The following is a 12,842-nucleotide window of genomic DNA, read 5'->3' as shown; positions in this document are numbered from 1 at the left end:
GGGGCTGTTGGGGACTTTCCCCACTCCTTCCCCGGACATCCCGTGCATCCGCGAACCCTTTCACATCTTGGAGGAAGACGGCATCTGACTGCCCGTTTTTTCAGGAATGTACTTCTGTGAGTTCAGGGTAGGTGCCTGGTCACAAACTCATATCTGCACCTTGGACAGGTGACCAAGCAGCTGCTTTCCCCTTGGGCCCAGGGGCCCAGGACAGGCATGACTTCTGCCCAGACTCCTTATCAGAGTGCAGCAAGCGCCCCATGTCTAGACTTCCACTAGTGTCTCCTCAGTCATGTTTCCGTCTCTCCGCACAGAGAGCTGGTGACACTTGTCTTACCACCAACCCACTGTTTCAGACAGGGCCGGCTCTCCTGTTTGCGACCGTTTCCGACAACAAGGCCATCGACCCCTCATCCCTGGGGCAGCGTGCTGCACTTTCCCAGACATGTTCCTGGGGAGCGCAGTGACAGACGTGTCCCTTTCCTTAAGGCTCTTCCCACAGGCGCAACCGAGCATCTCTGTCAGGCAGCGGGGATGCCCGGGCCAAGATGATTTCGCTCCATGCGGGCTTATTACACCGAGCTGTGGAGACAAGCTCAGGCAAGCAGCAGCCGCATCCCGCAGACCCGACTCTGATTTCCCAAAGAATGCTGTGCTTTCCCAGACGTGATGCCCGGGCAAAGAGGCTTTCGCTGTATGCGGGTTTCTCCCAAAGTGCTGCGGACACTAGGCTAAGGCAACCGGCACGAGCAGCCAAGAGACTGCTATGATTTCGCAGAGGTTTTAAGCTTGCTGCGAACCGCACTTCGCTGCTGCTTCCTCAGCAAGACTTTGGGCGTTCGCTCTGTCGCGTCAGGGATTAAGAGCTGCGGGAGAGCTGGTGCCTCTTGGGCCTTGCTTCCCGGGCTCCATGTTTGCGTCTTGGTTTCACCGTGCCATGCCGAAATAAGCAGATACAGTCACAACCCTGCAGGGGCATGCGTGGCCTAGGATGGCACTCTATGCACACTACTATCTCCCGGTGTAGGCCGGTGCTCTGCCGCTCAGGTGGACTCGGCGACAAGGTCAGGGCCTTCCCCACGGGAGAGGAGAGGCGACAGGATCTCTGCACACCACTAGTGCACTGGGATGGGGAGCAGTGAGGGTCTCTCCCCACTCCTTCCCCGGACATCCCGTGCATCCGCGAACGCTTTCACATCTTGGAGGAAGACGGCATCTGACTGCCCGTTCTTTCAGGGAGCTACTTCTGCGAGATCAGGGTAGACGCCTGGTGGCAAGCGCATGTCTGCGTCTGGGATAGTTGGCCAGGAACTGCTTTCCCCTTGATCCCAGGGGCCCAGGACAGGCATGCCTTCTGCTCAGACTCCTTCCTCCAGTGGAGGAAGCGCCCATGCCCTAGTCTTCCCTTCGTGTCTCCTTCTCACCAGGGTTCCGTCTCTCCGCACAGAGAGCGGGTGACACTAGTCTTACCACCGACCCGCTGTTGCTGACAGGGCTGGCTCTCCTGCTTGCTACCGTTTCCGACAACAAGGCCTACTCCTCTTCCCCGGGGCAGCGTGCTGCACCTTCCGCAGACATGCTCCTGGAGAACGCAGTGAGAGATGTGTCCCTTTCCTTAAGGCTCTTCCCACAGTCGCAACCATGCTTCTCTCTCAGGCAGAGGGGATGCACGGGCAAACAGGATTTCGCTCCATGAGGGTCTATTTCACGGTGCTGTGGTGACTAGCTCAGGCAAGCAACCGCAGCCTCCCACAGACCCGACTCTGATTTTCCAAGGAATGCTGTGCTATCCCAGACGTGATACCCGGGCAAAGAGGCTTTCGCTGTATGCGGGTTTCTCCCACCTTGCTGCGAATACTAGGCTAAGGCAAGCAGCAACAGAAGCCAGCAGAACCGACTCTGATTTCTCAGCAAATGCTGGTGCTTTCGCAGAGGCTTTGGGCTTGGAGCCAACAGCACTTCGTCGCTGCTTCCTCAGCAAAGCTTTGGGCGTTCGCTCTTGGGCACCAGGAAAGAAGAGTTGCGGGAGAACTGGTTTCTCTTTGTCTTTGCTTTCCCGGGCTCCATTTTCGCGTCCTGGGTTCAAATTGTCAAGGCAAAATAAGCAGACAGCCTCCAACCTGCAGCAGAGTGCGTGGCCTAGGATGGCACTCTTTGCACACTACCATCACCTGGCGTAGGCGAGGCTTGGCATTTTGCACTGGCGCTAAGGCGGACTCGGGGACAAGTTCTGGGCCTTCCCCACAGGAGAGGAGAGGTGACAGAATCTTTGCACACCAACCGTGCACTCGGATCGGGGGGCTGTTGGGGACTTTCCCCACTCCTTCCCCGGACATCCCGTGCATCCGCGAACCCTTTCACATCTTGGAGGAAGACGGCATCTGACTGCCCGTTTTTTCAGGAGTGTACTTCTGTGAGTTCAGGGTAGGTGCCTGGTCACAAACTCATATCTGCACCTTGGACAGGTGACCAAGCAGCTGCTTTCCCCTTGGGCCCAGGGGCCCAGGACAGGCATGCCTTCTGCTCAGACTCCTTCCTCTAGTGGAGGAAGCGCCCATGCCCTAGTCTTCCCTTCGTGTCTCCTTCTCACCAGGGTTCCGTCTCTCCGCACAGAGAGCGGGTGACACTAGTCTTACCACCGACCCGCTGTTGCTGACAGGGCTGGCTCTCCTGCTTGCTACCGTTTCCGACAACAAGGCCTACTCCTCTTCCCCGGGGCAGCGTGCTGCACCTTCCGCAGACATGCTCCTGGAGAACGCAGTGAGAGATGTGTCCCTTTCCTTAAGGCTCTTCCCACAGTCGCAACCATGCTTCTCTCTCAGGCAGAGGGGATGCACGGGCAAACAGGATTTCGCTCCATGAGGGTCTATTACACGGTGCTGTGGTGACTAGCTCAGGCAAGCAACCGCAGCCTCCCACAGACCCGACTCTGATTTTCCAAAGAATGCTGTGCTATCCCAGACGTGATACCCGGGCAAAGAGGCTTTCGCTGTATGCGGGTTTCTCCCACCTTGCTGCGAATACTAGGCTAAGGCAAGCAGCAACAGAAGCCAGCAGAACCGACTCTGATTTCTCAGCAAATGCTGGTGCTTTCGCAGAGGCTTTGGGCTTGGAGCCAACAGCACTTCGTCGCTGCTTCCTCAGCAAAGCTTTGGGCGTTCGCTCTTGGGCATCAGGAAAGAAGAGTTGCGGGAGAACTGGTTTCTCTTTGGCTTTGCTTTCCCGGGCTCCATTTTCGCGTCCTGGGTTCAAATTGTCAAGGCAAAATAAGCAGACAGCCTCCAACCTGCAGCAGAGTGCGTGGCCTAGGATGGCACTCTTTGCACACTACCATCACCTGGCGTAGGCGAGGCTTGGCATTTTGCACTGGCGCTAAGGCGGACTCGGGGACAAGTTCTGGGCCTTCCCCACAGGAGAGGAGAGGTGACAGAATCTTTGCACACCAACCGTGCACTCGGATCGGGGGGCTGTTGGGGACTTTCCCCACTCCTTCCCCGGACATCCCGTGCATCCGCGAACCCTTTCACATCTTGGAGGAAGACGGCATCTGACTGCCCGTTTTTTCAGGAATGTACTTCTGTGAGTTCAGGGTAGGTGCCTGGTCACAAACTCATATCTGCACCTTGGACAGGTGACCAAGCAGCTGCTTTCCCCTTGGGCCCAGGGGCCCAGGACAGGCATGACTTCTGCCCAGACTCCTTATCAGAGTGCAGCAAGCGCCCCATGTCTAGACTTCCACTAGTGTCTCCTCAGTCATGTTTCCGTCTCTCCGCACAGAGAGCTGGTGACACTTGTCTTACCACCAACCCACTGTTTCAGACAGGGCCGGCTCTCCTGTTTGCGACCGTTTCCGACAACAAGGCCATCGACCCCTCATCCCTGGGGCAGCGTGCTGCACTTTCCCAGACATGTTCCTGGGGAGCGCAGTGACAGACGTGTCCCTTTCCTTAAGGCTCTTCCCACAGGCGCAACCGAGCATCTCTGTCAGGCAGCGGGGATGCCCGGGCCAAGATGATTTCGCTCCATGCGGGCTTATTACACCGAGCTGTGGAGACAAGCTCAGGCAAGCAGCAGCCGCATCCCGCAGACCCGACTCTGATTTCCCAAAGAATGCTGTGCTTTCCCAGACGTGATGCCCGGGCAAAGAGGCTTTCGCTGTATGCGGGTTTCTCCCAAAGTGCTGCGGACACTAGGCTAAGGCAACCGGCACGAGCAGCCAAGAGACTGCTATGATTTCGCAGAGGTTTTAAGCTTGCTGCGAACCGCACTTCGCTGCTGCTTCCTCAGCAAGACTTTGGGCGTTCGCTCTGTCGCGTCAGGGATTAAGAGCTGCGGGAGAGCTGGTGCCTCTTGGGCCTTGCTTCCCGGGCTCCATGTTTGCGTCTTGGTTTCACCGTGCCATGCCGAAATAAGCAGATACAGTCACAACCCTGCAGTGGCATGCGTGGCCTAGGATGGCACTCTATGCACACTACTATCTCCCGGTGTAGGCCGGTGCTCTGCCGCTCAGGTGGACTCGGCGACAAGGTCAGGGCCTTCCCCACGGGAGAGGAGAGGCGACAGGATCTCTGCACACCACTCGTGCACTGGGATGGGGAGCAGTGAGGGTCTCTCCCCACTCCTTCCCCGGACATCCCGTGCATCCGCGAACGCTTTCACATCTTGGAGGAAGGCGGCATCTGACTGCCCGTTCTTTCAGGGAGCTACTTCTGCGAGATCAGGGTAGGCGCCTGGTGGCAAGCGCATGTCTGCGTCTGGGATAGTTGGCCAGGAACTGCTTTCCCCTTGGGCACAGGGGCCCAGGACAGACATGCCTTCTGCTCAGACTCCTTCCTCCAGTGGAGGAAGCGCCCATGCCCTAGTCTTCCCTTCGTGTCTCCTTCTCACCAGGTTCCGTCTCTCCGCACAGAGAGCGGGTGACACTAGACTTACCACCGACCCGCTGTTGCTGACAGGGCTGGCTCTCCTGCTTGCTACCGTTTCCGACAACAAGGCCTACTCTTCTTCCCCGGGGCAGCGTGCTGCACCTTCCGCAGACATGCTCCTGGAGAACGCAGTGAGAGATGTGTCCCTTTCCTTAAGGCTCTTCCCACAGTCGCAACCATGCTTCTCTCTCAGGCAGAGGGGATGCACGGGCAAACAGGATTTCGCTCCATGAGGGTCTATTACACGGTGCTGTGGTGACTAGCTCAGGCAAGCAACCGCAGCCTCCCACAGACCCGACTCTGATTTTCCAAAGAATGCTGTGCTATCCCAGACGTGATACCCGGGCAAAGAGGCTTTCGCTGTATGCGGGTTTCTCCCACCTTGCTGCGAATACTAGGCTAAGGCAAGCAGCAACAGAAGCCAGCAGAACCGACTCTGATTTCTCAGCAAATGCTGGTGCTTTCGCAGAGGCTTTGGGCTTGGAGCCAACAGCACTTCGTCGCTGCTTCCTCAGCAAAGCTTTGGGCGTTCGCTCTTGGGCATCAGGAAAGAAGAGTTGCGGGAGAACTGGTTTCTCTTTGGCTTTGCTTTCCCGGGCTCCATTTTCGCGTCCTGGGTTCAAATTGTCAAGGCAAAATAAGCAGACAGCCTCCAACCTGCAGCAGAGTGCGTGGCCTAGGATGGCACTCTTTGCACACTACCATCACCTGGCGTAGGCGAGGCTTGGCATTTTGCACTGGCGCTAAGGCGGACTCGGGGACAAGTTCTGGGCCTTCCCCACATGAGAGGAGAGGTGACAGAATCTTTGCACACCCACCGTGCACTCGGATCGGGGGGCTGTTGGGGACTTTCCCCACTCCTTCCCCGGACATCCCGTGCATCCGCGAACCCTTTCACATCTTGGAGGAAGACGGCATCTGACTGCCCGTTTTTTCAGGAATGTACTTCTGTGAGTTCAGGGTAGGTGCCTGGTCACAAACTCATATCTGCACCTTGGACAGGTGACCAAGCAGCTGCTTTCCCCTTGGGCCCAGGGGCCCAGGACAGGCATGCCTTCTGCTCAGACTCCTTCCTCTAGTGGAGGAAGCGCCCATGCCCTAGTCTTCCCTTCGTGTCTCCTTCTCACCAGGGTTCCGTCTCTCCGCACAGAGAGCGGGTGACACTAGTCTTACCACCGACCCGCTGTTGCTGACAGGGCTGGCTCTCCTGCTTGCTACCGTTTCCGACAACAAGGCCTACTCCTCTTCCCCGGGGCAGCGTGCTGCACCTTCCGCAGACATGCTCCTGGAGAACGCAGTGAGAGATGTGTCCCTTTCCTTAAGGCTCTTCCCACAGTCGCAACCATGCTTCTCTCTCAGGCAGAGGGGATGCACGGGCAAACAGGATTTCGCTCCATGAGGGTCTATTACACGGTGCTGTGGTGACTAGCTCAGGCAAGCAACCGCAGCCTCCCACAGACCCGACTCTGATTTTCCAAAGAATGCTGTGCTATCCCAGACGTGATACCCGGGCAAAGAGGCTTTCGCTGTATGCGGGTTTCTCCCACCTTGCTGCGAATACTAGGCTAAGGCAAGCAGCAACAGAAGCCAGCAGAACCGACTCTGATTTCTCAGCAAATGCTGGTGCTTTCGCAGAGGCTTTGGGCTTGGAGCCAACAGCACTTCGTCGCTGCTTCCTCAGCAAAGCTTTGGGCGTTCGCTCTTGGGCATCAGGAAAGAAGAGTTGCGGGAGAACTGGTTTCTCTTTGGCTTTGCTTTCCCGGGCTCCATTTTCGCGTCCTGGGTTCAAATTGTCAAGGCAAAATAAGCAGACAGCCTCCAACCTGCAGCAGAGTGCGTGGCCTAGGATGGCACTCTTTGCACACTACCATCACCTGGCGTAGGCGAGGCTTGGCATTTTGCACTGGCGCTAAGGCGGACTCGGGGACAAGTTCTGGGCCTTCCCCACAGGAGAGGAGAGGTGACAGAATCTTTGCACACCAACCGTGCACTCGGATCGGGGGGCTGTTGGGGACTTTCCCCACTCCTTCCCCGGACATCCCGTGCATCCGCGAACCCTTTCACATCTTGGAGGAAGACGGCATCTGACTGCCCGTTTTTTCAGGAATGTACTTCTGTGAGTTCAGGGTAGGTGCCTGGTCACAAACTCATATCTGCACCTTGGACAGGTGACCAAGCAGCTGCTTTCCCCTTGGGCCCAGGGGCCCAGGACAGGCATGCCTTCTGCTCAGACTCCTTCCTCTAGTGGAGGAAGCGCCCATGCCCTAGTCTTCCCTTCGTGTCTCCTTCTCACCAGGGTTCCGTCTCTCCGCACAGAGAGCGGGTGACACTAGTCTTACCACCGACCCGCTGTTGCTGACAGGGCTGGCTCTCCTGCTTGCTACCGTTTCCGACAACAAGGCCTACTCCTCTTCCCCGGGGCAGCGTGCTGCACCTTCCGCAGACATGCTCCTGGAGAACGCAGTGAGAGATGTGTCCCTTTCCTTAAGGCTCTTCCCACAGTCGCAACCATGCTTCTCTCTCAGGCAGAGGGGATGCACGGGCAAACAGGATTTCGCTCCATGAGGGTCTATTACACGGTGCTGTGGTGACTAGCTCAGGCAAGCAACCGCAGCCTCCCACAGACCCGACTCTGATTTTCCAAAGAATGCTGTGCTATCCCAGACGTGATACCCGGGCAAAGAGGCTTTCGCTGTATGCGGGTTTCTCCCACCTTGCTGCGAATACTAGGCTAAGGCAAGCAGCAACAGAAGCCAGCAGAACCGACTTTGATTTCTCAGCAAATGCTGGTGCTTTCGCAGAGGCTTTGGGCTTGGAGCCAACAGCACTTCGTCGCTGCTTCCTCAGCAAAGCTTTGGGCGTTCGCTCTTGGGCATCAGGAAAGAAGAGTTGCGGGAGAACTGGTTTCTCTTTGGCTTTGCTTTCCCGGGCTCCATTTTCGCGTCCTGGGTTCAAATTGTCAAGGCAAAATAAGCAGGCAGCCTCCAACCTGCAGCAGAGTGCGTGGCCTAGGATGGCACTCTTTGCACACTACCATCACCTGGCGTAGGCGAGGCTTGGCATTTTGCACTGGCGCTAAGGCGGACTCGGGGACAAGTTCTGGGCCTTCCCCACAGGAGAGGAGAGGTGACAGAATCTTTGCACACCAACCGTGCACTCGGATCGGGGGGCTGTTGGGGACTTTCCCCACTCCTTCCCCGGACATCCCGTGCATCCGCGAACCCTTTCACATCTTGGAGGAAGACGGCATCTGACTGCCCGTTTTTTCAGGAATGTACTTCTGTGAGTTCAGGGTAGGTGCCTGGTCACAAACTCATATCTGCACCTTGGACAGGTGACCAAGCAGCTGCTTTCCCCTTGGGCCCAGGGGCCCAGGACAGGCATGACTTCTGCCCAGACTCCTTATCAGAGTGCAGCAAGCGCCCCATGTCTAAACTTCCACTAGTGTCTCCTCAGTCATGTTTCCGTCTCTCCGCACAGAGAGCTGGTGACACTTGTCTTACCACCAACCCACTGTTTCAGACAGGGCCGGCTCTCCTGTTTGCGACCGTTTCCGACAACAAGGCCATCGACCCCTCATCCCTGGGGCAGCGTGCTGCACTTTCCCAGACATGTTCCTGGGGAGCGCAGTGACAGACGTGTCCCTTTCCTTAAGGCTCTTCCCACAGGCGCAACCGAGCATCTCTGTCAGGCAGCGGGGATGCCCGGGCCAAGATGATTTCGCTCCATGCGGGCTTATTACACCGAGCTGTGGAGACAAGCTCAGGCAAGCAGCAGCCGCATCCCGCAGACCCGACTCTGATTTCCCAAAGAATGCTGTGCTTTCCCAGACGTGATGCCCGGGCAAAGAGGATTTCGCTGTATGCGGGTTTCTCCCAAAGTGCTGCGGACACTAGGCTAAGGCAACCGGCACGAGCAGCCAAGAGACTGCTATGATTTCGCAGAGGTTTTAAGCTTGCTGCGAACCGCACTTCGCTGCTGCTTCCTCAGCAAGACTTTGGGCGTTCGCTCTGTCGCGTCAGGGATTAAGAGCTGCGGGAGAGCTGGTGCCTCTTGGGCCTTGCTTCCCGGGCTCCATGTTTGCGTCCTGGTTTCACCGTGCCATGCCGAAATAAGCAGATACAGTCACAACCCTGCAGTGGCATGCGTGGCCTAGGATGGCACTCTATGCACACTACTATCTCCCGGTGTAGGCCGGTGCTCTGCCGCTCAGGTGGACTCGGCGACAAGGTCAGTGCCTTCCCCACGGGAGAGGAGAGGCGACAGGATCTCTGCACACCACTCGTGCACTGGGATGGGGAGCAGTGAGGGTCTCTCCCCACTCCTTCCCCGGACATCCCGTGCATCCGCGAACGCTTTCACATCTTGGAGGAAGGCGGCATCTGACTGCCCGTTCTTTCAGGGAGCTACTTCTGCGAGATCAGGGTAGGCGCCTGGTGGCAAGCGCATGTCTGCGTCTGGGATAGTTGGCCAGGAACTGCTTTCCCCTTGGGCACAGGGGCCCAGGACAGACATGCCTTCTGCTCAGACTCCTTCCTCCAGTGGAGGAAGCGCCCATGCCCTAGTCTTCCCTTCGTGTCTCCTTCTCACCAGGGTTCCGTCTCTCCGCACAGAGAGCGGGTGACACTAGTCTTACCACCGACCCGCTGTTGCTGACAGGGCTGGCTCTCCTGCTTGCTACCGTTTCCGACAACAAGGCCTACTCCTCTTCCCCGGGGCAGCGTGCTGCACCTTCCGCAGACATGCTCCTGGAGAACGCAGTGAGAGATGTGTCCCTTTCCTTAAGGCTCTTCCCACAGTCGCAACCATGCTTCTCTCTCAGGCAGAGGGGATGCACGGGCAAACAGGATTTCGCTCCATGAGGGTCTATTACACAGTGCTGTGGTGACTAGCTCAGGCAAGCAACCGCGGCCTCCCACAGACCCGACTCTGATTTTCCAAAGAATGCTGTGCTATCCCGGACGTGATACCCGGGCAAAGAGGCTTTCGCTGTATGCAGGTTTCTCCCACCTTGCTGCGAATACTAGGCTAAGGCAAGCAGCAACAGAAGCCAGCGGAACCGACTCTGATTTCTCAGCAAATGCTGGTGCTTTCGCAGAGGCTTTGGGCTTGGAGCCAACAGCATTTCGTCGCTGCTTCCTCAGCAAAGCTTTGGGCGTTCGCTCTTGGGCACCAGGAAAGAAGAGTTGCGGGAGAACTGGTTTCTCTTTGGCTTTGCTTTCCCGGGCTCCATTTTCGCGTCCTGGGTTCAAATTGTCAAGGCAAAATAAGCAGGCAGCCTCCAACCTGCAGCAGAGTGCGTGGCCTAGGATGGCACTCTTTGCACACTACCATCACCTGGCGTAGGCGAGGCTTGGCATTTTGCACTGGCGCTAAGGCGGACTCGGGGACAAGTTCTGGGCCTTCCCCACAGGAGAGGAGAGGTGACAGAATCTTTGCACACCAACCGTGCACTCGGATCGGGGGGCTGTTGGGGACTTTCCCCACTCCTTCCCCGGACATCCCGTGCATCCGCGAACCCTTTCACATCTTGGAGGAAGACGGCATCTGACTGCCCGTTTTTTCAGGAATGTACTTCTGTGAGTTCAGGGTAGGTGCCTGGTCACAAACTCATATCTGCACCTTGGACAGGTGACCAAGCAGCTGCTTTCCCCTTGGGCCCAGGGGCCCAGGACAGGCATGACTTCTGCCCAGACTCCTTATCAGAGTGCAGCAAGCGCCCCATGTCTAGACTTCCACTAGTGTCTCCTCAGTCATGTTTCCGTCTCTCCGCACAGAGAGCTGGTGACACTTGTCTTACCACCAACCCACTGTTTCAGACAGGGCCGGCTCTCCTGTTTGCGACCGTTTCCGACAACAAGGCCATCGACCCCTCATCCCTGGGGCAGCGTGCTGCACTTTCCCAGACATGTTCCTGGGGAGCGCAGTGACAGACGTGTCCCTTTCCTTAAGGCTCTTCCCACAGGCGCAACCGAGCATCTCTGTCAGGCAGCGGGGATGCCCGGGCCAAGATGATTTCGCTCCATGCGGGCTTATTACACCGAGCTGTGGAGACAAGCTCAGGCAAGCAGCAGCCGCATCCCGCAGACCCGACTCTGATTTCCCAAAGAATGCTGTGCTTTCCCAGACGTGATGCCCGGGCAAAGAGGCTTTCGCTGTATGCGGGTTTCTCCCAAAGTGCTGCGGACACTAGGCTAAGGCAACCGGCACGAGCAGCCAAGAGACTGCTATGATTTCGCAGAGGTTTTAAGCTTGCTGCGAACCGCACTTCGCTGCTGCTTCCTCAGCAAGACTTTGGGCGTTCGCTCTGTCGCGTCAGGGATTAAGAGCTGCGGGAGAGCTGGTGCCTCTTGGGCCTTGCTTCCCGGGCTCCATGTTTGCGTCTTGGTTTCACCGTGCCATGCCGAAATAAGCAGAGACAGTCACAACCCTGCAGGGGCATGCGTGGCCTAGGATGGCACTCTATGCACACTACTATCTCCCGGTGTAGGCCGGTGCTCTGCCGCTCAGGTGGACTCGGCGACAAGGTCAGGGCCTTCCCCACGGGAGAGGAGAGGCGACAGGATCTCTGCACACCACTAGTGCACTGGGATGGGGAGCAGTGAGGGTCTCTCCCCACTCCTTCCCCGGACATCCCGTGCATCCGCGAACGCTTTCACATCTTGGAGGAAGACGGCATCTGACTGCCCGTTCTTTCAGGGAGCTACTTCTGCGAGATCAGGGTAGGCGCCTGGTGGCAAGCGCATGTCTGCGTCTGGGATAGTTGGCCAGGAACTGCTTTCCCCTTGATCCCAGGGGCCCAGGACAGGCATGCCTTCTGCTCAGACTCCTTCCTCCAGTGGAGGAAGCGCCCATGCCCTAGTCTTCCCTTCGTGTCTCCTTCTCACCAGGGTTCCGTCTCTCCGCACAGAGAGCGGGTGACACTAGTCTTACCACCGACCCGCTGTTGCTGACAGGGCTGGCTCTCCTGCTTGCTACCGTTTCCGACAACAAGGCCTACTCCTCTTCCCCGGGGCAGCGTGCTGCACCTTCCGCAGACATGCTCCTGGAGAACGCAGTGAGAGATGTGTCCCTTTCCTTAAGGCTCTTCCCACAGTCGCAACCATGCTTCTCTCTCAGGCAGAGGGGATGCACGGGCAAACAGGATTTCGCTCCATGAGGGTCTATTACACGGTGCTGTGGTGACTAGCTCAGGCAAGCAACCGCAGCCTCCCACAGACCCGACTCTGATTTTCCAAGGAATGCTGTGCTATCCCAGACGTGATACCCGGGCAAAGAGGCTTTCGCTGTATGCGGGTTTCTCCCACCTTGCTGCGAATACTAGGCTAAGGCAAGCAGCAACAGAAGCCAGCAGAACCGACTCTGATTTCTCAGCAAATGCTGGTGCTTTCGCAGAGGCTTTGGGCTTGGAGCCAACAGCACTTCGTCGCTGCTTCCTCAGCAAAGCTTTGGGCGTTCGCTCTTGGGCACCAGGAAAGAAGAGTTGCAGGAGAACTGGTTTCTCTTTGTCTTTGCTTTCCCGGGCTCCATTTTCGCGTCCTGGGTTCAAATTGTCAAGGCAAAATAAGCAGACAGCCTCCAACCTGCAGCAGAGTGCGTGGCCTAGGATGGCACTCTTTGCACACTACCATCACCTGGCGTAGGCGAGGCTTGGCATTTTGCACTGGCGCTAAGGCGGACTCGGGGACAAGTTCTGGGCCTTCCCCACAGGAGAGGAGAGGTGACAGAATCTTTGCACACCAACCGTGCACTCGGATCGGGGGGCTGTTGGGGACTTTCCCCACTCCTTCCCCGGACATCCCGTGCATCCGCGAACCCTTTCACATCTTGGAGGAAGACGGCATCTGACTGCCCGTTTTTTCAGGAATGTACTTCTGTGAGTTCAGGGTAGGTGCCTGGTCACAAACTCATATCTGC

The sequence above is a fragment of the Mustela lutreola genome, chromosome X (genome assembly GCF_030435805.1).
Source record: "Mustela lutreola isolate mMusLut2 chromosome X, mMusLut2.pri, whole genome shotgun sequence".
Classification (NCBI taxonomy): domain Eukaryota; kingdom Metazoa; phylum Chordata; class Mammalia; order Carnivora; family Mustelidae; genus Mustela; species Mustela lutreola.
This window is presented reverse-complemented; position numbering follows the sequence as displayed.